The sequence below is a fragment of the Haliotis rufescens genome, unplaced genomic scaffold (genome assembly GCF_023055435.1).
Source record: "Haliotis rufescens isolate VD_foot unplaced genomic scaffold, xgHalRufe1.0.p SCAF_3, whole genome shotgun sequence".
In the NCBI taxonomy this organism is placed as follows: domain Eukaryota; kingdom Metazoa; phylum Mollusca; class Gastropoda; order Lepetellida; family Haliotidae; genus Haliotis; species Haliotis rufescens.
The window spans coordinates 55,287,410-55,312,158 of NW_025964001.1; the positions used below are offsets into that span (position 1 = coordinate 55,287,410).

Genomic DNA, 24,749 nt, shown 5'->3' on the forward strand with positions numbered 1-24,749 from the left:
ATATTGTCGAACAATAATTCTAAAATAATTATCAAACTCCCACAACAGTACTCAAATCAGACATGACAACTGAACATTGACAGCCTAATGAGGATGCTGTTGTTGATCCATTGTGAGTGATAGAGTGAGTGAGTTGGGTTTAACACTGCATTGAACAGTTATATCATGGTGTGTCAGCCTCATGTGGGAGAAATGTTCTAGGGGATGCAATTGGACACAATCATAATCAGACCTCTCACTCCGTTGGTTGGTTTGTTGGTTTGTTATTTAATGCCGCACTCAGCAATATTAGAGCTATATGACGGCGGTCTGTAAATAATCGAGACTGCACCAGACAATCCAGTGATTAATATCATGAGCATCGATCCACGCAATTGGGATCGATGACATGCATCAACCAAGTCAGCGAGTCTGACCACCCAATCCCGTTAGTCGCCTTTTACGACAAGCATAGTCACCTTTTACGGCAAGCATGGGTTGCTGAAGACCTATTCTATTCCGGAATCTTCACGGGTCCCACTCCGATACAATGTAACCTCTTTGCTTGAAGATCTGAGGACACCTAGCTAAGGGAAACAACTCTGCACAGAAAATGGTGGTGTCTTAAACGACTCTGCTACCCTTGCCACTAATCCATTATGAAGAGATAATGTTGAACTCAATGCATACGTACACGCATGCAACCAGTGATACTTAATTCTGTAATACCGATAAGGTTTAAGTTGTGGCCATTCAGACTTGAGCTCTCATCTTCCAAGCTCTTAAACACACAACAAACAGACCTCTTTTCCTATAAAAATTAATATCACTACAACCATAACAAAGACAATCTTGACTTTAATGAGTTTAAAGTATTAAACTGTGGCCCTTAATAATTCAAGGATTACATTTTCAGTCTATTTCACTTGATTCTATCACACTGCATGAGGAGAATTTTTCAAAAAGAGAATTTTTCAAAAAGAGAATTTTTCAAAAAGAAAATTTAATCCATAAAGATGACAAGTTCTGAAATAAATGTCATCGATTTTTAGAAACAAATAAGAAGAAACTCAAACGATAGCAGACTCACTATTGAAAATGACTTGGATGAAAATCTGCCTCGGCAATGTTCCTGATGCTTATGCCGATGGTGAACTATTGGTTATATGGGATGTTAAGACTATCCAATATGCGTGTCAGGACGACTGTCAGTGTCAGACTTATTGGGCATAGGTCTACTTAGGATGGAAATGTCAAGTGATATTTGAGGAAACGCTATGATATGTCATGAAGAGGTTTATCAGGTTTAAGGATGGAATTACCAATGAGAAGGACTGCTCATAATTTCCATATTAAGTTTCACTCGTTATTGTATATTGTTTCACGTCTCAAATGAGTTTATCTAAATGATAATGAAATATTCCATGCTGTACACACTCTGTAACATGTTAAGAGGCAAAACAAATATCAAATGACAAAAACAAAAATATGTCAAAAATATATCAAGAGGAGGCAGTTTAGTCTTAAGCTTCTCAATCAGAACGAATTTCACAAAATGAACCATGTTGGGAATCAAACCCAGGTCTTCTACACGGCAAGCAAACACACAATCTCATTAAAATCAGATCTTAGTTCTCGCTATCGCTAAACAAAGATCTGAGGACATCCCATTAAGGGTCACATCAGAACGACCTTTCATCCAACCAATCAGAGCGTCGCTTACCAGATCATGAAAGTGACAGTTAAAATGTGTTTTCTAATCATGCAACCACGAAATATTTAACACGGGGTATTCCGAACGACAGTTACGGGTTTTATGATTATATCCGTACAATCTGGGCCATCTTTAAGCCATTCCAGAATGTTCTTCTCATCAGTTTTAATTTTTTTAATCAAGAATACGTCAAAATATGTTTCAAAGCGTAGTCGCCAGTTTGAAACTAGTGTCGTAAAGCTCGAGAAAGCTGCCTTCTGTTTGGCTAATGTCGATTTCTTGTCAGTCATTTCATTGGTCGGTCAAAATTCGCGAAAGGTTGTTCTGACGTGACCCATAATGGGATGTCCTCAGATCTTTGTTTAGAGGTAGCAAGAACTAAGATCTGATTTTAATGAGATTGGCAAACACACTACCCACTGAGTTACTGCATCAGTGAACAAATTTCAACATATCTCTGTTTTCAACGGTATTTAAGTTACTGTCAGTTGTGAGGAAAGCAGGTTGAAGGGATGAACACTTTGGTGAAACCTACGAGCATAGTTTCACAGTATACAGGCAAACGTGGGTCCATGGGTGGTCCATTGTATAAAGAGCCCAGAATTGGCTGTAAAAAAAAAATGGATCCCTTGGGAATGACCGGATCCGATGACTGAATCCTAGTTTGCTCTGGTTATGAACCTTGGTTTAAATTGTCAGCACTGTTCCCTTGTAGTGGGTTTCACTTAAGTGGCAAACATCTAAGACCTGTATTGCTTCCAACATTAATCGTCATATCATGACACAATTGAAATTCTGTTCAAAGCACTTGCCCATAGACAACAGATCCCAACTGTTGCTAATCCGGGATTTGAACCCATGACCAACCGATTCTTTCAGCTAAGGGACACAACTCTGCACACATGATTGAACCATCCAGTCCCCTATAGCACCTAAAGATGATGATCTGCTTACGGAGCGTCGAATACTTCTCGATTGCTAACAGACACTCTATATTATTTCTACACTGGAACAGTGTGTACTCGATTTAATTCTCAGCTCCTTGGGGAGTATACAATATAAGCAGCCTGGGAGGCACATCACCATCTCATCCTACCTGGTACCCATTTACTGCTGGATAAACAGAGGCATGTTTCAAACAAAGTCACTTGCCTCATGAGCTACAGGTGTTTGCATGTGGACACAGGACCGAACCCCTACAAACTCTCTGGGGCCAAGCTGCAGAACACAGTCCCCAATCCAACTACCATATTCGATGTAATAAGCGCCCCGCTCTAATAAGCGCCCACGGCAACATTTGCTAATATATTGGCTAGTGAACAATTCCAAATTAGCACCCCTTCCAATTGATCAATGTATACAAGACTTATTTATTCGTGTATAATACGCACTCGTGTGTTATATGCACCCTTATTTATGGGCAATTAAATTCTGGAAAAATATATCTGTCGTATATAAACATTTCGGTCTGTCAGCATAAACCATGAAATTTATCTTTTAACTATTTTCACCAAAATAATATTCTAATAAGAGCCCCCTATTTCTAATTTTGTGAGCGCCCTGGGCGCTTATTACATCGAATACGGTACCCTGGACAACCGACGCTGCTTAACTTCTGATTTATGAGTTGTGTGCTATAAACAGGACCTCATGCCATCACATGACATGAAAAGTTAGTTAACAGTGTGTTAACAACTAACAATGTGACCCAAACCATCTCAAATGGTTATGACACTGTACAATAGGAAAATCTCGCCTAATTCGCTATCTCTGCCCTCAGATATTGAACAACTGATTCACACAAAGCTCAAATAGTAGAATATAATAATCAATATGGGAATTATCGTACACAAAAAAATGATAAAAAAAAAAGAATAAAAAACAAAAATCCTTCATACAGGATTTATCCCCATGTTTGGCGGAGCGACTTCTCTAAATAAATATTTATATAGCAAATGTACATGAACAGTGTTTTAAGAGCTTTACATCAATTACCCATTTGCATTGATTAAAGTCTGACTTGGATTTCCAGTAGTCGGGGGCTAGACACTGTTCACAATGACTCTGTTTGACAGGGCTCGACTTCACAACACAGTCTAATGATTGCATAAATAAGAGCTATCCCTAACCTCTGATGGCTGGTATTGTGTGATCAAGTCGAAATGGTATGGCTGAATTAATGAATGCTCAATATGAAAGGATATATAACTGAATCATTTGTATGCAACAGGGTGATGTTTGACTCAACATGAAATATCAGGTGACCTGGCCTATTCATTTTAACTTGAGGTCATGTAAAAGGTCAATGATAAACTTTATTTCTGAAAGACAAGGACATCGTATAGAGAGGTAGATCAAGGATTCTGATTAAGTGGGTGTGGGTGTGCGTGTGGGTGTGGGTGTGGGTGTGGGTGTGGGTGTGGGTCTGGGGTGGTACTCTTTAGATCAGCCGCTGTCTCTATAGCTTACCTGGTTATACAGGAACACCTACAGTCAGGCCTGTAAATTTTACCTTTGAAATCTGTGATTTAGGTTAGCTAAATGTGGCCTAACTGACTCTCTACTTGACAACATCTTTCAACTGGTATGGCTTTCTAAGACTTTAGCAATATTCCAGCCACATCACTGCTGGGGACATCAGAAATAGGCTTCCTGCTAGTACCCTGGTATTCAAACCAGGATCATCTGCATAACAGGCAAACACCTTCACCACTGCCCTACATCACTTTGAATTGAAAAATGGGTTGTAAGGTTTCCAAATAATTGTTGTCTCCTTTTTCAGAGTAAAAATGTGGCATTTCCTGCAGCAGTAATTGAAAACATTATGTCTATCTTGCAAGCAACCCTGGCTCCCTAAATATTAAATGGTCATTCAAAATGTCACCCAAAATATTAAATGGACAGCCAAAATGTCAACTAAAATTTTCAATGGTCAGCCCAAATGTCACCCAAAATACTAAATGGTCAGCCCAAATGTCAGCCAAAATACTAAATGGTCAGCCAAAATGTCAACTAAAATTTTCAATGGCCAGTCCAAATGTCAGCCCAAATATTAAATGGTCAGCCCAAATGTCAGCCAAAATACTAAATGGTCAGCCAAAATACTAAATGGTCAGCCAAAATGTCAACTAAAATTTTCAATGGTCATGCAGTCCAAATGTCACCCAGAATTTGCAATGGTCAGTTCAAGTGTAACCCCAAAATAATAAAGGGCCAGCCCAAATGATACCCCCAAGTTTCACTGGTCAGCCCAAATGTCACCCAAAATAATAAATGGCCAGCCCAAATGATACCCCCAAGTTTCACTGGTCAGCCAAAATGCCCCCCCAAATTTTCTATAGCCACCCCAAACTTCACAATCTCTGTTCCACCAAGCTGCTCCCACGGGAAGACAGTCAAGTCATTTAGTGTTCAACCAAACACACCATTTAAATGAATGAAATTTGACACGTGTGGAATTTACCTAGAATGCTCTAGGGGACAGTGGACTGGATGGCAACCATCTACCATTCAGCCGGCCAGCAGACAATGTTTAAACAAAGACGGGTTGAATGGCTATCTGACCACCAATGTGATGCTGATCCAGGTAATCTACATACCATCCACCTGACATGAATACTAATGAACGGGGTAAATAAACACCGAGCTGCCACCATGTGATGATTAGTCAACAGTCAACAAAAGAGGGGATTGTATACAGCCAAACTGAGCAAGCAGGGAACGTCTACAAACACGCACTCATCTTTTTCCAGGCATTAGCTTACTGACTATTTTCAACCTTATTTTCAATTGCTTGGTAAAAAAATGTTTGGCCTGAATAGATTGCATAAAAAAATAAAAAAATAAAAAAATATCCTACCCCCCAAAAATGAATGACCACCCAATTCTTTCACATAACTATGGTTAATCTGACAGAATGAGACACATGACAGATATACTATATAATATGAATGGTGGTCCTTAGCTATTTCTGAGTAGATTATTACAATTCCAATTTAATGGGATACCGTATTCGACGTAACAAGCGCCCAGGGTGCTCTCAAAATTAAAAATAGTGGGCTCTTATTAGAATATTATTTTGGTGAAAATGACACAAATACTTGCAGTGAAAGTTGAGAACATGAACCATAATTTTGGGGTTCGCGGAATCTGTAAACAAGTTCTTAAAACCAAGCCTGACTAATAAATCAAATTATTTCAATTTCTCATGAATATGAGGGTAATCTAAAAAGGATCACTTACACCTGATTGTATTAAATTTTATTCTCCTAAAACTGTAAAGATAATCAAATACTAAAATACAATTTCACATAAAAATACAATTAAAATTTGAATTGATATCAAACTTAGAATTACTGAAAAAGAATCCAGTCCTACTGAAAAATGAATGTGAAAATGTTAACACAGAAAGCAAGAAGCAAGAAGCAAGAAGCAAGATATGATCAAAATATGATCAAGATATGATCAAGATATGATCAAGATATGATCAAGTATGTCAGGTATCTAGTACCTGTTCGGAACAATTATCAGGCCACATCAGTTGATGTGGCGTTTGTACTTTCAGTTTCTGTTCTTATCAGTTCAAATATTAACATTTTTACATTCCAGTCCTCATGTCTTAAAAATATCTTAAATACTTCCATTATCAATACCATATTACTCTGCTGCAAACGGATATGTCTAGATATTCAATACCATATTATTCTGCTGATAACGGATATGATGCTAAATCATGAAAAACACATTACTCTGATGATAACGGAAATGTTTAGATCATCAAACATATATTACTCTGCTGATAACGGTTATGTCTAGATCATCAAACACATATTACTCTGGTGATAAAGGTTATGTCTAGATCATCAAACAAATATTACTCTGGTGATGTCGGTTGTGCCTAGATTATGAAAACCACATTACTCTGCTAATAACGGAATTGTTTAGATCATCAAACATATATTACTCTGCTGATAACGGATATGCCTAGATCATCAAACACATATTACTCTGGTGATGGCGGTTGTGCCTAGATTATGAAAACCACATTAATCTGCTGATAACGGATATGCCTAGATCATGAAAACCACATTACTCTGCTGATAACAGATATGTCTAGATCATCAAACATATATTACTCTGCTGATAACGGATATGTTGAGATCATCAAACCATACTTCTCTCCTCATAACATATATGCCTAGATCAATGCCACATCAGTCTGTTCATAAAAGATATGTCTAGATCATCAAAACCATATTACTATGCTGATAACGGATCTCTCTAGACCATCCATACCACACCACACTGGTGATAAACGGATATGTCGAGATCATCAAACCATACTACTCTCCTCATCACATATATGCCTAGATCAATGCCACATCAGTCTGTTCATAAAAGACATGTCTAGATCATCAAAACCATATTACTATGCTGATAACGGATCTCTCTAGACCATCCATACCACACCACACTGGTGATAATGGATATATGAGATCATCAAACCATACTACTCTCCTCATAACATATATGCCTAGATCAATGCCACATCAGTCTGTTCATAAAAGATATGTCTAGATCATCAAAACCATATTACTATGCTGATAACGGATTTCTCTAGACCATCCATACCACACCACACTGGTGATAACGGATATGTCGAGATCATCAACACCATACTACTCCACAGATAACAGAAATGACTAGACACAAGAAACAGGTGCTTGCTCCTGTCTGCATCCTAACACAGAGGGCCCCATGCAGAAACAGACATTAGAAACCCTATCATGTACAATCTGATGTCAACGAAAAATAAATGAATTGTGACAGCATGTAGCTGGAAGCAAAAGTCAAGTGCACAAACTACTTGGGTCAACAACATTGAGATTTCTATAGGAAAAGAAGCCATGAGAAAGCAGTGATCAGAAGATGATATCCACACACACAAGCAGACAGGTGCAGATCAACAAGCCAATAATAACATGATCGCTCCATAATGTTATTCAAGGGACAATTGTGCCAGTTCTTGCGGGTTTTTTACCAATATTCCATGGGGATATTTGTGGGAAATGGGCCCCCAAGGGATGCCCCTGACAGTTTATCAGCTTGACAGGACTTATTAAATCAGACCCACATCAATTGTGTAGACACCCTAGTTTAATTCACAGCATGGTGTCGCCGATATTGAATTAAATTCCGGTAAAATCTCAGGCTCTCCGAAAAAGCTGTTGATATTCTAGAAGCACATGCGGACTTGCATAAACATGCCTGGCTTTCTATGGATGTAACCTTCATTACAATGAGTCTGTATTTCTTCTATCCTGAGGTATTACGACTACAGCGATACCTGACATAGAGTGTCCAATCTCACACACAAACCTGTGTGGAATTGTACCACTAACAGGGGCATGGGTGGCCCAGCTGTCTAAGTGAGTGAGTGAGTTGGGTTTAACGCCACTTTTAACAGTATTCCAGTCATATCGCGGCGTGTCAGCTTCATGTGGGAGGAAAGCATGAAGTGATGCAGGTCTCAAGACATTTACCACTTCGGTGAAACCCACGAGCACGGGTATAGTGCTGACAAACCTAGAAACATTATTGGGGTGAACCGGGATTTGAACCCACAATCATAGGTTTCTGGCGTGCCCAAGGGACGCAACTCTGCACAGCGAATCGCAGCGCCTTAGATGACTGGGCCACCTGTGCCCCCTCCCAGCTGTCTAAAGTACTGCAATTTGCTGTGCAGAGTTGTGTCCCTTTGGCACACCAGGAACCTATGATCGTGAGTTCAAATTCCAGATTAACCCTGGTAATATTCACATTATTTCGCCAAAATGTCTGATACCTGGATCACTTCAGGATTTCATCCCATATCAAGATAATACACCAAGATATAACTGTAATTATGTTGAAAGCAGTGTTAAACCCAACTCACTCACTCACTCATGATAAACACAGTTGTAGTCTGCACATGGTTTCACTTCATTAACTTGTTTACAAATGTCATTTAGTTGCATTTTTATGATCTTCTGTTGCTGCTCTTCCCATATCCGGCACAGCATCCATGTACATCACTGTGGTTGACCTTTTCACTTCTACTTAATTGATAACAAACTTTTTAAAATGTCATTGAGTTAACTTTTTATGACCTGTTATTGCTGCTAATTGTTTTGTCCTGACGTATTCAGCACAAACTGAATTTGCAGCATAGCTCAACAAACAGATAGAAAAACATGGCCGTTACTATGAAGAAATGAAGCAAAAGTCCAGATGCTGTTGGAGATATTTGCGATGGCTGAAGTGATAATGTTTTAAGTGTAAGCAATTCATTATTTATAATGCCTCAAAATACAAGAAATGATAATCCTCTTTATTTAAATAATCTGGATTACTTTTTTTTTCAAACCTTAAGTTGACCAAAAATGAAATAGTGAGCAAGTGAATAGGGTTGGGAACAGTATTCCAGTTATATAACAGCTTGTCAGCATAAGAGTCAGTGAGTGAGTTGGGTTTAATGCCGCTTTTAACAGTATTACAGTTATATCGCGGTGTGTGAGCTTAATGTGGGAGGAAAGCCCCAAGTGAAACCCACAACCACATGTATGGTGCTGACAAACCAAAGATAAGGCTAACTGAATTTGGGATTCAAAACCATTACCATCAAATCCTGGCATAACTAAGGGACACCTCTCTGTGAAGTGAAATGTGCCCCAGACCACTAGGCCAGCCTGCCCTAGCCACTACACAGAGAGTGACATAACGGGAGGAGATGTGTTTGTGGAACCCTGGTGTAATTACACAACCATGCCACACACCTAGAGCAACTCCTGCCATTTGTGACTGCCGCCTGTTTGTGAAGATTATCTGCACAAACATTGGGACAAACATGCGATGCTGATGCTGGTGGGATGGAGAGAATGCTGGCCGCCACTGCGTCAATACATTACATGACTGCCTTTATCCTTGAAATATTATGGTCATCACAATATCTAGACAACCAGACAAGGTCATCTGAGGGGGGATTGCTGTAAGATAAAAAATGGATTCAGCCAAAGGTAATAATTGGTCTGTATTGTATCCCGCTAACACTTACCTCCACCTACTCATTTTATGGAGTGAGTGAGTGAGTGAGTGAGTGAGTGAGTGAGTGAGTGAGTGGGTGAGTATGGTTTAATGCCACTTTTAGCAATATTCCAGGATAATCACGGCGGGGGACACCAAAAATGGGCTTCACACATTGTACCCATGTTGGAAATCGAACCTGGGTCTTTTTGACGAGCGAACGCTTTAACCACTGGGCTACCCGACTGCCCCACCCATTTTATGGAACATAATGTTATCTTTTAAGAGGTTGTAGTACAGTCAGCTCATATTCCTAACTTACCACAAGCCAGTCTGAATTATCAAAACAGCGTCTGATGCGTAATATCTTCAGACGTTCGCACAATGAAATATTCATGTGACAATCTTCACATACATTGCAGATTTATGTTGGGAAGAATAGCCCTGCTGTTATATCTGAGATACTAATGTCAGCTGTTACATCAGACTTGAACATCAGCAGCACAATGGATGCACTGAAATCAAGATAAAGGGGAATGTTTCTGAAATATGATGACAATATTGTGAAATATTTGTCTCGGTCATGTGAGATATGATCGCTACAAGTAAAACGTAATCCTCTTCAGTGTGTTAGCTGTCTGGCGTGTTAGCTGTCTGGCGTGGTAACACTTCAGCTGGCTGAGAGTCGGGATAATCCAAGCCTACTTGATGACTTGGCACACACCAGTGGCACATGGACAGGGGGCCGCAGACATGATGCTCATTAAGTAAACTGCCAGTTAGATCTATCACAGGAACTTTGGTAGTTATTTATTCCATACTGGTCAACAAGTGGATAGTGTAAGTTGGTTTAATGAATCTTTGAAGAGTGTTTTACAGTTGTAATACAAGTCGTTTTTTATATGGGAGGAAAGAGAGAAGAGATACTGGTCTTACCACAGGTATGGTGCTGAGAAACCTAGAAATATAATCATAGGTTCCTGGCATGCTCAAGGGATGCAACTCCGCACAGGTTTCTGTATTTCACTATCGGAATGTCACTTTGTAAACCAAATCAAATAGTATAGAGGATACAATTTTGTGAAAATGGATATTTAATATGGAAATATATAGTATAAAGCGTTACTTTTGTCTTTCAATGTGTATTAGCTGTTCAACTAGGTTCAATCAGATCTGACCGCCTCCCTGGTGTAGTAGTAGAGAGTCTGCCCGGAGAGAGGAAGGTCCGAGATTCGATCCCCAGCCGCGTCATATAAAAAGACGGCTGGTCGGCTCAGAGTCAGTATACTGTGTCTGAGTGGGGTATCCATGTTAAACTGCGGCATGGTATCTCAGTGAGCTAGCACTATAAATCAGCATCAGTCCGGACTAGTACAAGCAGCCACACACACACACACACACGTACATGCACGTTGCTACATAAGTGCAATAATCTTAGACGTGACGTTAAACCCCATTTCACCTCACCTCTCCTCAATCAGATCTGAACGTTCAAGTATTTAACTGCTTGGTTTGGCCCCCCAGTTATATGCACATAGATAACAACACTGTACCAGTGACACAAACACATAACTCATCACAGCTCCATAACTTCATACAAACATACAAAAGGGTATACCATATTCGACGTAATAAGCGCCCTGCTCTTATAAGCGCCCACGGAGATATTTAATAATATATTTGCTGGTGAACAATCCCAATTAGCACCCCTTCCCATTGATCAATGTACAAAAGACTTATTTATTTGAATATAATATGCAATTAAATTCTGGAAAAATATATCTGTTGTATATAAACATTTCAGGCTTTCAGCATAAACCACGAAATTTATCTTTCAACTCGGTTTTTATCACCAAAATAACATTCTATTAAGAGCCCCCTATTTCTAATTTTGAGAGCTTCCTGGGCGCTTATTACGTCGAATACAGTAATGTACAAGTATATATACATACAGATTATCATACAAGCATGTGTGTCAAACTGATATTACGAAACGAGGGTGAGAATTCTTGTATTTTCCTAGAGAAAGCGAGTGTAATATATGAATTTTTACACAGGTTTCGTGCATATGAGTGCCCTGATTTCTTTGTTACCTAATTTTTCTCAATAGTTTTGAGATCTTTAGAAAAATGCACTTATCCTGACCGCCGTCTTGGAAAACCACAATTGTGGAATAACGTCAACAATCATCAGTTATGACATCGTTTCTAGCGTGACATCATTCCGACCTTGTGTCACAATAGTAACCAGTCCAGGATGATTCAAACACTAAAAATGTTATTGTCTACTGAACCTGAAAAAATGTGCCCCCTTTCAGCGAAAAACAATTTATGCTTTAAATGAGTAAATGAAAATATATCATCTCTGTGACAGCAAACAAAACCCAGCCCCCCTACCCAAATATGAATTAGTTGGTCCCTATTACATATCCAAATATCATATTTTTCAAATTCTATAAGGAATCATAATGTATCTATAAATAGGGTCCTGTAAAGGCACAACACTCCTTTGTTCTGAAGTCTAAGTTAGCATATTGACTCTCCACTCAAGGAACTCAGAAAACACAGAAAAAAACTCTGTGATGATCTGGACATATGTTGAATGGTTAACAACCCCATACACTTTGCAAATGTCAGTGCAGTGGGTCGCGCTGACATTGGAATGATCCAAGGATGTTATACACCGTAATGCACATGTACTCAACCTATAAACATACATGTATTATTTGTTGCGAGTGTATTTTGTTACAAACTTAATGTTGCAAAAATTACTGATTTGATATTTCTGAATATCTTTCAGCAAACAAGTAAAGTTCTAGTGCAGTATATTAATAATCAATGTCAACATTCCCAATTTAGATAATGAACGCTTTTGTATGCATGAGAAAAACCGAAAAACCTAGGCCTAATACATATAATAGTGAAGTTACTAGAGCTGGGACGAGTCCAAATTTACTACCCGGGTACCCTGCCCCCTGACCCTACCCGGGTACCCGCTGTAGGTCTCAAGATGTAGGTACAAGTTTTAGATACTTTTTGTCATTAAACCATATATCACGTGACGAACCACGGGTCTGGGTAGCCTTGTGGGTACCCGGGTCCTAGTCAAGACTCACTCGACCCGAGTACCCGAGTACCCGAGTTACCCATCCCAGGCCTAGAAACTACACTTTACATTTACACTTAATTTTAAAACAGGGTAGGTAGGATTTTCTTTTTGGTAATTTTTTAAATCTTCCTGAACCTATCACTGTAAAGTTAGAAGTGGTGTACATTTTAATGTCAGTCTGTTAGCCCCTTGGATTAGGAGTGATTAGGTAATAGGAACCACATCATTTGTTCTAACTAACATATAGTCAATAACAGCTATTACACAAACCATTTCTCTCCTCTAAATTGTTTTCCTTTCTGGTGGTATAGATCTAGCTTAGACTTTGTGTAATCTTGATCTTTTTTCGTTTCATAAAATGCATATTTTTCACAATGGTGGTGCAGGACTAATCCCTTCAGGCCCTATATAGAATTAACACATGTGTTGAGAGATTTTGTTTGTCAACAATATGCTAAGGCTGTTGGTATTGACGATATATCATGTATTACAATCAAACCAGTTTGCCTATTTCAGAAGTTTTTGAAACAATTGATCATGAATGATAACTTGAATGCCTCCATGCTTACACATTCTAGGGTATAACCAGTTTCTGGGGAGATAAAATGACATTTTCATGCTATATTTCATATAAAATATCAACTTATATATAGGTATTAAAAATATATAGCAAACTCTAAATAATTTTTTTTAGGTGACTTAAATACTTATATAATTGCAAACAGATAATATATATATATATATATATATTATTAGACAATCAAAAGACGTATATATAATAGTATGTACGTCTTTGGACAATCCTACAGCCAGGATAACACTAACCTTTGGTTGTAGAAAGTATCAATCACTTAGATAGAATTAAATGTCTTCTACCATCAGTATACAGAAGTTTATTACTTAATTTAGACCAGTCACCATTATAAAGTAATCGTCTGTATCGGAGTGGTAAAGGGTCTCATCGCACCATGCTAAAAATACGTTCAGGTTAATGCCTTAATTTCAGCCTGAGTATTGCTGCGGATCAATCAGTTGGAGAGAGTCGACTCTATAACCTTTTAATGCAAAGCAAACACAACCAAACAAGCAGCCCCACCACGCACATGACAATCTCACAACTTTCAAAAATTACATAACGGAAATTCTGATAGCTCTTTTCATGTGCATGAGTCCCCCCGAGCTTTCCGATTGTCTTCTATGAATTATAGATATCGCAAACACCATTTCAAAAGGCGGAATCAGTGACGGGTTAATATGAAGAGCTATCTGAGGTTTCCTTGTATTGTTGAGGGATGCTGGCTACCAATCTCAGCCCTGGCAAACATACCCCTCAAAAATCATCCTCGTCATTTGGGAGGCGGACAAACACTGATTGGAACTGATATGATGATAGAATCAATAGCAGCGATAGTCTTCTCAGTCTGGTGTGATACCCTCAAAATGATAAAGCTCACTACAGTAGCTTGATCCTGGCCTGACAAGTCATGCCCCACTCACTTGAGTCAAGGGATGCACAGCAGGTACAGAGCAGTTGCCTGGAAAGCAGTGGGGGAATCGTGGGAGAATTTAGGGTCATCTTCGTGCCCTAGTTATGCAATAACCTAATCTCATGTTGTCACAGTGTCAAATCTATGTCACTGCAATGTCAAATATTTGCCCAAATAACTTAGCAAAAGTTGACATGGTTTAAGACCAAGCTTAACAATTAAGACGGTATCTTTAGCAAACCAGTTATGTTCAACTGGGCATTAAAGGCAACAAAAGGCGACAAAAGACCACATGATACCTCAAGGAAGTTTGGTGATGGTTATGCTGCACATAAATGTCGACCTCTTTCATAGCCGTGAGAGCCGCGGTGATGAGGTTGGTAACACTAGGAAATCTCTCACTTGGTCGTACAGCTGGTGCCAGACCTGGTATCAATAGAGTCTTATGGTAATGTGCAGTGGAGAGGCCTGTGTCAGTCAGGATGCAGCGTCATATTAAAGAGATGACTTAGCAGTGCAAGCTTGTCAAATAGCTAGGCTTGTATTTTGTTCCCATGAAATGGCTCACGAATGTAATTTATGACTGACATTTATGATTTAACATAAATATTGCACTTTTGGACCATACTCATATCCTTCCTGTGAATTAAATTTATAAGTTCTTGGGTTAGTCTGAAATTTAAATATTAACGAAAAAGAGTAATTCAAAGGCACTTTTGAATGTGAATTGAATTCTTGAACTAGCCGGCTTTCTAACTTAGGCTCCAGTTGAAAACATGATGCATGCTGTTCCTATCTGTATCAACACCTCAACTTTCTATTTCTTCTCAATGTAAAAAGATTTATTTTTTTTAAAAACATAGAAAAAAAGCTTTTTGAAAAGCCCACATTACTGTGTAATGTATAAATTGTAAGTCAAACTCTCCCATTCTTTTTGAAGTGATGTTAGTACCTTTTTCCATCATCAATTATTAAATGACCCAGTATCTGAAGGTGAAATTTGTTGAGTATGAAGGCTCTGCTCGTGTGAACACATACTGGAAATGGGCAAATCCAATTAATTGATGAAAGTTCAGACAATTTAACAAAAAAAAGGATTTTGTAAGGAATACATTCCGATCACAATCAAAGCATACTATGCTCTCAAATCCCTTCACAACTTGATATTCATCTTGATCACACATGCAATATTTATTGCAATACCGGTGTTGAAAGAGAACTAATTTCGTAGCTAATTAGGGACGTGTGTGGAAAGTTATCAACATACAAAACACAATGTTCCGGGATCAAGCTTCCATATTCACAAACAACACCTTAATGCCGGCACGACGGAATGAAATATTAATATTATTGACTGTTCACACTAAGAACACTATAAATGTATATGGTATACAATATTTAAGAGAATCTGTGCCATTGCAGTTTACTCTGACGGCCCACCCTCAATAAGGTGAAAGCTTTTTCTCTTCATGTGTTCAAATATAAATTGCGAACCAACGCCAGAGAGTAACCAGTCTCGATTATCCAAGAAACAGATTCTAGTTGGCGTAAAAAGCGAAATAGCAGTGAAAATTACCGTATTCGACATAATAAGTGCCCAGGGCGCTCTCAAAATTAGACATAGGTGGCTCTTATTAGAATATTATTTTGGTGTTAAAAAAAGGAGTTGAAAGATCGTAAATTTCCTGGTTTATGCTGACAGCCTGAAATGTTTATATACGACAGATATATTTTCCAAGAATTTAATTGTCTATAATTAAGGGTGCATATAACACACATATTATACACGAATAAATAAGTCTTGTGTACATTGATCAATCGGAAGGGGTGTTAATTGGGATTGTTCACTAGCCAATATATTAGCAAATATCGTCGTGGGCGTGTGTTTACCACAGTAGTGATACCCACGAGCATGACAAACCTAGAAACATTATCAGGGATTCCAACCAATTACCACAGGATCCTGGTACTCCCAAGGGCAGTTACTCTGCTTATTAGAGCGGGGTGCTTATTACGTCAAATACGGTATACGAATGTATCACTGAAAATCAGTGATGACACCAGGTGTTTTCAAACAGGATACAAATGTATTTAGCTGGCTCCTATCTTTAGACCAAAGGGAATTATATTTTACGACTGATCAATTATGTATTGAAGCATGGATGTGCTCGTTGCGAATGGGATCTAAGTGGGTTTACACGTCTTGTTATAGACCTGGACACAAAGGTAGATCTATCAAGGGCTCTACAAGTTCATTGGGGAAATTCAACTTTTGGTTTGATCTGCCAATGTGGTTAAAACTTTTACATTAGTTAACTCAAGTTCTTAACATACTATTTCCTATCATAGTCTCAAAGTCAGTAAAAACGATACACACTTCAAAGGATCTACCCTATGCACAGACAGTTCTGCCAGACACAAAGTCAGTAAAACGATACACACTACAAAGGATCTACCCTATGCACAGACAGCTCTGCCAGACACAAAGTCAGTAAATCATCTTAATTATTTATTATAGTAACATAAAATATATACAAAATTTACTCAAAGACAGAATTTACCTCAACACATTAAACTGAACCGCAGCAGTAATTTATGTAAATATTTTATTAAATCAAAATCCATGAATAAAAGTCCAATATTTTCAAATTGTATCCATGTAAATCTTAACTTTGTCAACTTCTCAGATATATTGTTGGTGTGAGTGAGACTCTACAAACACTGTGCTATGACACTGTCAGGTAATTAAAAATATCACTCCCTAAACCCGCCTCACTCACCTACAAATAAGTTGACTGTCATTTTAAAAGCTTCTATTACTCATCACAAAGGACACCCACTAAGTAACATCCAGCTTAATTCAGTCCAACATCTAAACTTGGTCAAGCAGGAGAACCTTCCGTTGTCAGTTTCCTGAGATGCCGGCCAGGCCAGGTAAGATCATTAGCAGCTTACCTGGCTGCGAAAGTATGCATGAGGGACAAGTTAACAGTAGCATGTAACGTGTCATGCAGGACCAAACACATGAACAGTAACAACTATGACTCATATGTATATCTCCAACCGATTGACACACTTTGCTGTTATAACACACCTGTGATTTACACCTGAAACCAGCATTAATAAACATGTGCTACAACTCAACTTGTTTTTTGGACTAGTAACCACATTTCACACACAACTATCCACCTACCTTTCAAACTCCTGTAGAGACTCACACAACCTCAATAGTCCCGTACCTAAAGGTACAATGACAGAAAATCCCTCTGCCTGACTAAATATAACTCAGCTCAGATCAATGGAGACTTGCTATACGACCTTAACCTTGCACCAGCATTCAGCCTTCACCTTTACAGATCAGGTAGGTTTGCTGGTGAGATTTCCTGTGCTTGCTCACCTAACTGGGCCGTCCGGGTGTAATGTTTTCAATTATTGTGTTTACAGTATTTGCCAATAAACTTGTTCTTAATGCACTGACTCCTGTCTGAATAATTCATAAAGTGTTTTATTTCTGTTATAATTGTCTGACAGGAATTAATTGGCAAAAAATCTTTATTTGTAAAATGAACTTGTTTGTCATCAAGTAATTATCTGGTTTGTTTAGACAAGTGGAAACTAATAAATTTTCTCAATTGAGGTTAATAGATTAGGTACAAGGTTTTGTGTTTGTCGGTATTGATGGATGTTTTATCCTCTTGTATAGGTAATGCTTGAAATTATCAATTTGTTTGCTCCAGTAGACAATATTCTATTGTTACTTGATAACAGTTGTTAGGAAAGTGTATTTGCTCAGTAATTGTTGAGGATATTTGTACAACAACTGATCTTAGACTTGGTTCATCAATTATAATATTTGATAACAATCTTGCTATTTTGTGAAAACATCTGATCAACAATCCAGTCTAATCCCAAAATGTGTGACAACTTGTATTTTTTAAACAGTAAATTAGATCATGTGTAATTAATTTATTATCAGGGATTTAAGGACCGGTTAAGGTAGGTTCATTTGAAAATTAGACAATTTCTATGTTATGATTGAGAGGTGTGTTTTTATTGCATACTGGTGTCAGGAAGAAACACACACATCAAATCTGCTGAACAGACATTTTCCATACCTTGTGTGAAAAACACAAACATTGTGAGGTAGAATATTAAATTGATTTTTTAAATGTTAAATTTTATTTTTCACATTAAAAATATTTATGAAGTCTACAATCATCTTAGGCCCAGTTATATTCTGTGGATATTAAATATTCAAAGATGAGGTATTAAGATTGAAGCACTTCTCAGTTACTTCTGACTTTAAGAATATTCACATAAACGCACGATTGCTTTCTCTGTCAAAAAAAGATAACTACACACAGCTACTTTCTTCATTAAAACCATAGATAACAAATAAACATTATTTTCTGAAAACCTACTGAACATCTTTTACAGAAATATTTTAATGAAAACAAGTATGAAACATCCCCCAACCTTCAACCCCCCCTCCTCTGTTTGTTTGTTGTTTAACGCTGCACTCAGCAATATTCCAGCTATATGATGGCGGTCTGTAAATAATCGAGTCTGGACCGGACAATCCAGTGATTGACATCATGAGCATCGATCCACACAATTGGGATCGATGACATGCATCAACCAAGTCAGCGAGCCTGACCACCCGATCCCGTTAGTCGCCTTTTATGACAAGCATAGTCGGCTTTTACGGCAAGCATGGGTTGCTGAAGACCTCTTCTACCCCGGAATCTTCACCCCTCCTCTGATACTTTCTGTCAATCATTAACTGTGAAGAGTCGTCCGATATTTGTGAAAAATGATGCAGTGTTCAACAGTGATGAGTGAGTGAGTGAGTGAGTGAGTGAGTGAGTGAGTGAGTGAGAGTGAGTTGGGTTTAACACCACTTTTAACAGTATTCCAGTTATATCACTGCATGTCAGCTTAATGCGGAGGAAAGCCCGAAGTGATGCAGGTCTCAGACGTTTACCACTTGGGTGAAACCCACGAGCACGGGTATGGTGCAGACAAACCTAGAAACATAATCGGGGTGAACCGGGATTCAAACCCACAATCATAGGTTTCTGGCTTTCCAAAGGACGCAACTCTGCACAGAGAATCACGGCGCCTTAGACGACTGGGCCACCCGTGCCCCCTTCAATAGGCATCGTGGTAAGCCACTCCACTGTCAGATCAATAAGTCATCAGCTCCGACTTCATCCACCACAAAAACCTGTGCAGGTGAATGCATTTGATCAGTTGCTCTCTATAGAAATGTGTGAAGCCTTGAGTGGGAACTTGCATGGAACATGTCAGGGATATTGTCGCCAATCACGAAGGTGTGTTGTGTGCTTCAGGACGGCTACAGGAAATGACAACATGTTGTTGAATATATAAAAGAGGCACATGACAGTGTACCGTATGACACTGCATGCCTCCTGAGGAAGCCATGGCCATGTCTTGTGTCTTGTGCTATTAACATTAATCCTATAGAGATCCTATCCTCAAAACGATCTGTTAGTGTTATTCATGTATAAAATCAATATCGTATTCTAAATCATATTTGATGATATTGTTTTGACATGATTACGTATTGGTATCTTTTCAGGAGGAGATGCTATTTGGGGATGGACTAGCTTCCACATCGGTTTGAAGTTCTGCTTCTTTTTCACGATGTAAAGCAATGAAATCGGAACCTGGTTTAGGAAATCTCCACAGGATGTTTTATGTGAAAGTCTATTTGTTTAATCACTACCAATGTTTAAGGTCGCAGCATATATCATGACAAACATTGGGTATATATCAAATATCATGATGGACAGACAGTATATCATATCTCATGATGGACATCTGGCATATGTGAAATATTATGGACATCCGTTATATATCAAATATTATGATGGACATACAGTATAACATATATCATGATGGACATTCGGTTTATATCAGTGAGTGAGTATGGTTTTATGCTGCTTTTAGCAATATTCCAGCAATATCACAGCGGGGAACACCAGAAATGGACTTAACACATTGTACCCATGTCAGGAATCGAACCCAGATCTTCAGTGTGATGAGCGTACGCTTTAACCACTTGGCTATATCAAATATCATGATGGACATACAATATAGCATATATTATGATGGACATCCAGTATATATCAAATATCATGATGACATTCGGTATATCAAATATCATAATGACATTCGGTATATATCAAATATCATGATGACATTCGGTATATATCAAATTTTATCATGGACATCTGATATATATCAAATATTATGATGGACATACAGTATATCATATATCATGATGGACATACAGTATATCATATATCATTATGGACATACAGTATATCATATATCATTATTGTTATCTGGTATATATCAAATTCTATCATTGACATCTGATATATATCAAATATTATGATGGACATACAGTATATCATATATCATGATGGACAAACAGTATATCATATATCATTATTGATATCTGGTATATATCAAATACCATGATGGACATACAGTATATCATATATCATGCTGGATATCCAGTGCAGATAATAATCCTTCATCAGAAGATTAAAGCTCTTTTCATTGCAAGTCAAAGATACTAGTCTGAATGTAAGATCCGAATTCATGAACTGAAATCGCATACTTTGTAATGAAACAGAAATAACAGGATTGACATAACAATTTTCATTTTCCTCCTGGTAAGAATAATTTGATGGTAAGTAGTTTGAATAAAGTCCTATTTTTGGATAAAGTACTTCATATTTCTACCTTGATGGTCATTGGTAACTTGAAGGCTTTAGAACATATACACATTCAAAGTAATTGCCCCCACAAAGATACCAAAATGTATTATAACAGTAGAAAGATTTTCAAGTTCGGTTAGATCACGGACGTATATACGTCTTTGGTTAGATTGAAATATATGTTGTAAGTGCCATAACTTTGTTTTTTAATCAAATTACTACTTTTAGGTATGCGATGTGATCAAACATGATTAATAGTTCACATGAACATAGCTTTTCAATGCCAGTTCATCTAATAAAAAGCGAAACATGTCAATATTACTAACCAATGAGATTCTCTATTTAGTGCCCTACATCTGTTTCCTGGCATTTGATTGGCTAACATTATCTCTAAATGGCTCAGCAAACTGTAACACATTCCAGTTTAATTGTAATGACGAGTCATTATCAGAAATAGGTCACGCCCAATGCTGGAGAAATAACAATCTTGAGTTTACTATCACAAGAGAGATGGCTCTCCTAATTTAACCCCCACCTGACGAGTCTCATCGCTTACAGCGCTGTAAACTACATGTGTTTCGCCAACAAGTGTGAAGATTATCTCCCTCCGAAAAGTTCACTGCATTAATTCAAGGCTGTCTCGACTTCTCCCGCTTCAACCACATACAAAAAGTAAATAAATCATTCCGCTTCTTCAGGTGGAAGTCATTGAGAAGCTTCCTGCTTTTTCACTATCTGTTTCTAACAAGATTTGTCACCATGCCTGTCATGAATGCTGGAGCAGACGTACAATGGCAGCCATGTTTGCTTTCAAGACACTGGCTCCAAAATTGCAGCTAATTATATGAATCCCTTCAATGAAAAACTTTTGAAGCTTCAACAAATAAAGATCTTGAGATCCTGAGAAAATATAACTCTTGAATGAAAGAATAGATGAAACGATGTGAAACAAATTATCCGCAGTAAAAATTGAGATTACACCATGCCTGTTTCTTTATCAAGTCAACAAATATTGACTACAGTGGAATAACTTGGTTGCAAAACGAAATGTGGACATGCTTAAAAAGCAATGGAGCAGACGTCACTCACAGCATTCATGGCCTCACGAATAAGTGACACAATAATCATATCATGAAAATTGCACTGTCACTTCTCAGCAGACATGGGTCACATTGAGTGTTTGATTCCGCAACAATTCTACCTAATTGCCTCAAACCTTTTCTAACTGCATTATTTTTTCAGAAATACTCATGCAACATTGTGATGAAATTATGAAAAGGTTTCTTTATAATATTTACACTTCATTTACAACCAACCCCTCATTTGATTGATAAACTTTTTAAGCAAACATATATGCTTGCATAATATATTTACTGAGGTTAGAACATGGTTGTAGGTAGTTGAAATATTTCATGAAGATCCAGCACGTAAAGTCATCGTCAAGACGTAGCCTTGCTCAAAGGCTGTACTGAAAAACAAGTCCATGGATGTGTACTAATTCCATGCTCCTGATAGGCAAGTCTAGATATGTTGACAGTCTACGGACTTGTTGGGACAACTTGTTCTTATTATTTATGTAATCTAGAAATTATGATTTAAACGAGTAATTATTGCCTTAGAGACTTGTGCAAGTCTAGTCAAGATGTTACAATTGGGGAAGACTTATCAAGACAATAAATAACACTTACTCCAGGTGAAGCAAGCATATTCAAAGACAGCGTTTTCCATACATACATTACGAAAATAAACAGTTCAAAAAATTTCTGATTTAAGGTAGCAAAGTGCATGTGAATTGACATGTTTACATTGTTATTTGCTGGGTACATCAACAAACTGCACCTGTGTTCAAGCCAAGTTTTGTGTGATCTGCATTTACCAGCAGACATTGCATATATACACACAAGACACTAGCTGATCCCTAGTGCTATGTAGTTGTAGACTTTGTACAATGTTCCCCACCCAAAAAAATTAAAAAGAGAAGAAAATCAACCTAAATATATGGAAGCCTTTTAAGGTCATTTGTTTTTTAAAATATTTTTTTCGATACTATCTTGAAATTTCAAGATACTAAGTTGAAATTTCAAGAAACTAAGTTGAAATTTCAAGATAGTATCGAAAAAAACAAAAAAAACGAATGGCCCTAAAAGGCTTCCATAGAAATACCATACATGCTTTCAGATAATATTTCTGGTTTACATACATTTGTATCATTCTTTTTAACTGTGCATACATATTACCTGACAACTATTTATCATCATGTATAGCATGCAGGTATACAGAAGCGTTATTAAAAAGCTGTGTCACTGCTGTACTAATAACATGACATTTTTATAAATTGTTAAAATTTGATCAAACATAATGCAGACACATTAAATACCTTAAGTACTTGAGACATAATACTGTTATATTTCCTTCTGGAGATAATATTTCCCAACTAGGACATTTCCAGATCGAATACATGTATATCACTTAGTAAATTATTGCATCATGCTGTAAATTGTACCCGAGGTAAAAGATGGCAAAATATGTCATAATTATTGGAGTTGATACACACCAATAATCATACTGTCTTGATCCCTGTGCTGAGTAGGGTGGTGGTGAGGTGAAATGGGGTTTAACATCGCGTCCAAGATTATTGCACTTATAAAGCGGCGTGCGTGTGTGTGTGTGTGTGTGTGTGTGTGTGTGTGTGTGTGTGTGTGTGTGGCTGCTTGTACTAGTCCGGACTGATGCCGATTTATAGTGCTAGCTCACTGAGATACCATGCCGCAGTTTAACATGAATACCCCACTCAGACACAGTATACTGACTCCGAGCCAACCAGTCCTTGTTTTAGCCCCTTAATGCCGAGCGCCAGACAGGGTAACAACAAGTACCATCTTTTAACGTCTTTTGGTATGACGCAGTCGGGGATCGAACCCCGGACCTTCCTCTCTCTGGGCGGACGCTCTACCACTAGACCACGGAGGCGGTCCTTTCCCAACTAGGACATTTCCAGATTGAAAACATGTATATCACTTAGTAAATTATTGCATCATGATGTAAATTGTACATGAGGTACAAGATGGCAAGATATGTCATAATTATTGGAGTTGATACACACATACTATCTTGAGTGCTGAGTACGGAAGGTGAGCTACCTAACACCATGACACTCCATCCTGACTGTGCAGCTTACTCACACACACGGACACTATCAGCCTCATCAACTGTTCCCAGATACACTGCTCTGATACCTTCATGTTGCCTCTTCTTATTAACAGGACCAATTGTAGTGATAAGAAGCCCATCTGTTCCCTCAGCTTGGAAGCTGACACGCTAACCACTGTTGTATGTTCTATTCTTTACCAGGGACTCTTACGGCATAAGCTGCTTGATGGAGATTAGACAACATGCATGTGTCATATTTTTCCTCGTGTTTATCCTCATTATGAGGGTCAAGTCAACCTCAGCTCCTTATGGACCGCCTCCGTGGTCTTGTGGTAGAGCGTCCGCCCGGAGAGCGGAAGGTCCAGGGTTCGATCCCGGGCCGCGTCATACAAAAAGACGTTAAAAGATTGTACTTGTTGTTACCCTGTCTGGCGCTCGGCATTAAGGGGCTAAAACAAGGACTGGTCGGCTCGGAGTCAGTATACTGTGTCTGAGTGG

General features: G+C 38.2%; 1 protein-coding gene across 3 annotated transcripts in view; it reads right to left on the reverse strand.

Annotated features, from left to right (window-relative positions):
- Window positions 1–24,749, reverse strand: part of LOC124148741 (alpha-mannosidase 2x-like) — a 120,465-nt gene that overhangs the window by 22,277 nt on the left and 73,439 nt on the right. The window contains exon 1 of one of the 3 annotated variants that reach the window (XM_046519999.2): window positions 17,543–17,667. The exons of the other annotated variants lie outside the window; for them this stretch is intronic. The gene's annotated coding sequence lies outside the window, so the exon portion shown is untranslated. Of the gene's footprint in view, window positions 1–17,542; window positions 17,668–24,749 lie in introns of those variants that run through there. 3 annotated transcript variants of the gene reach the window in all.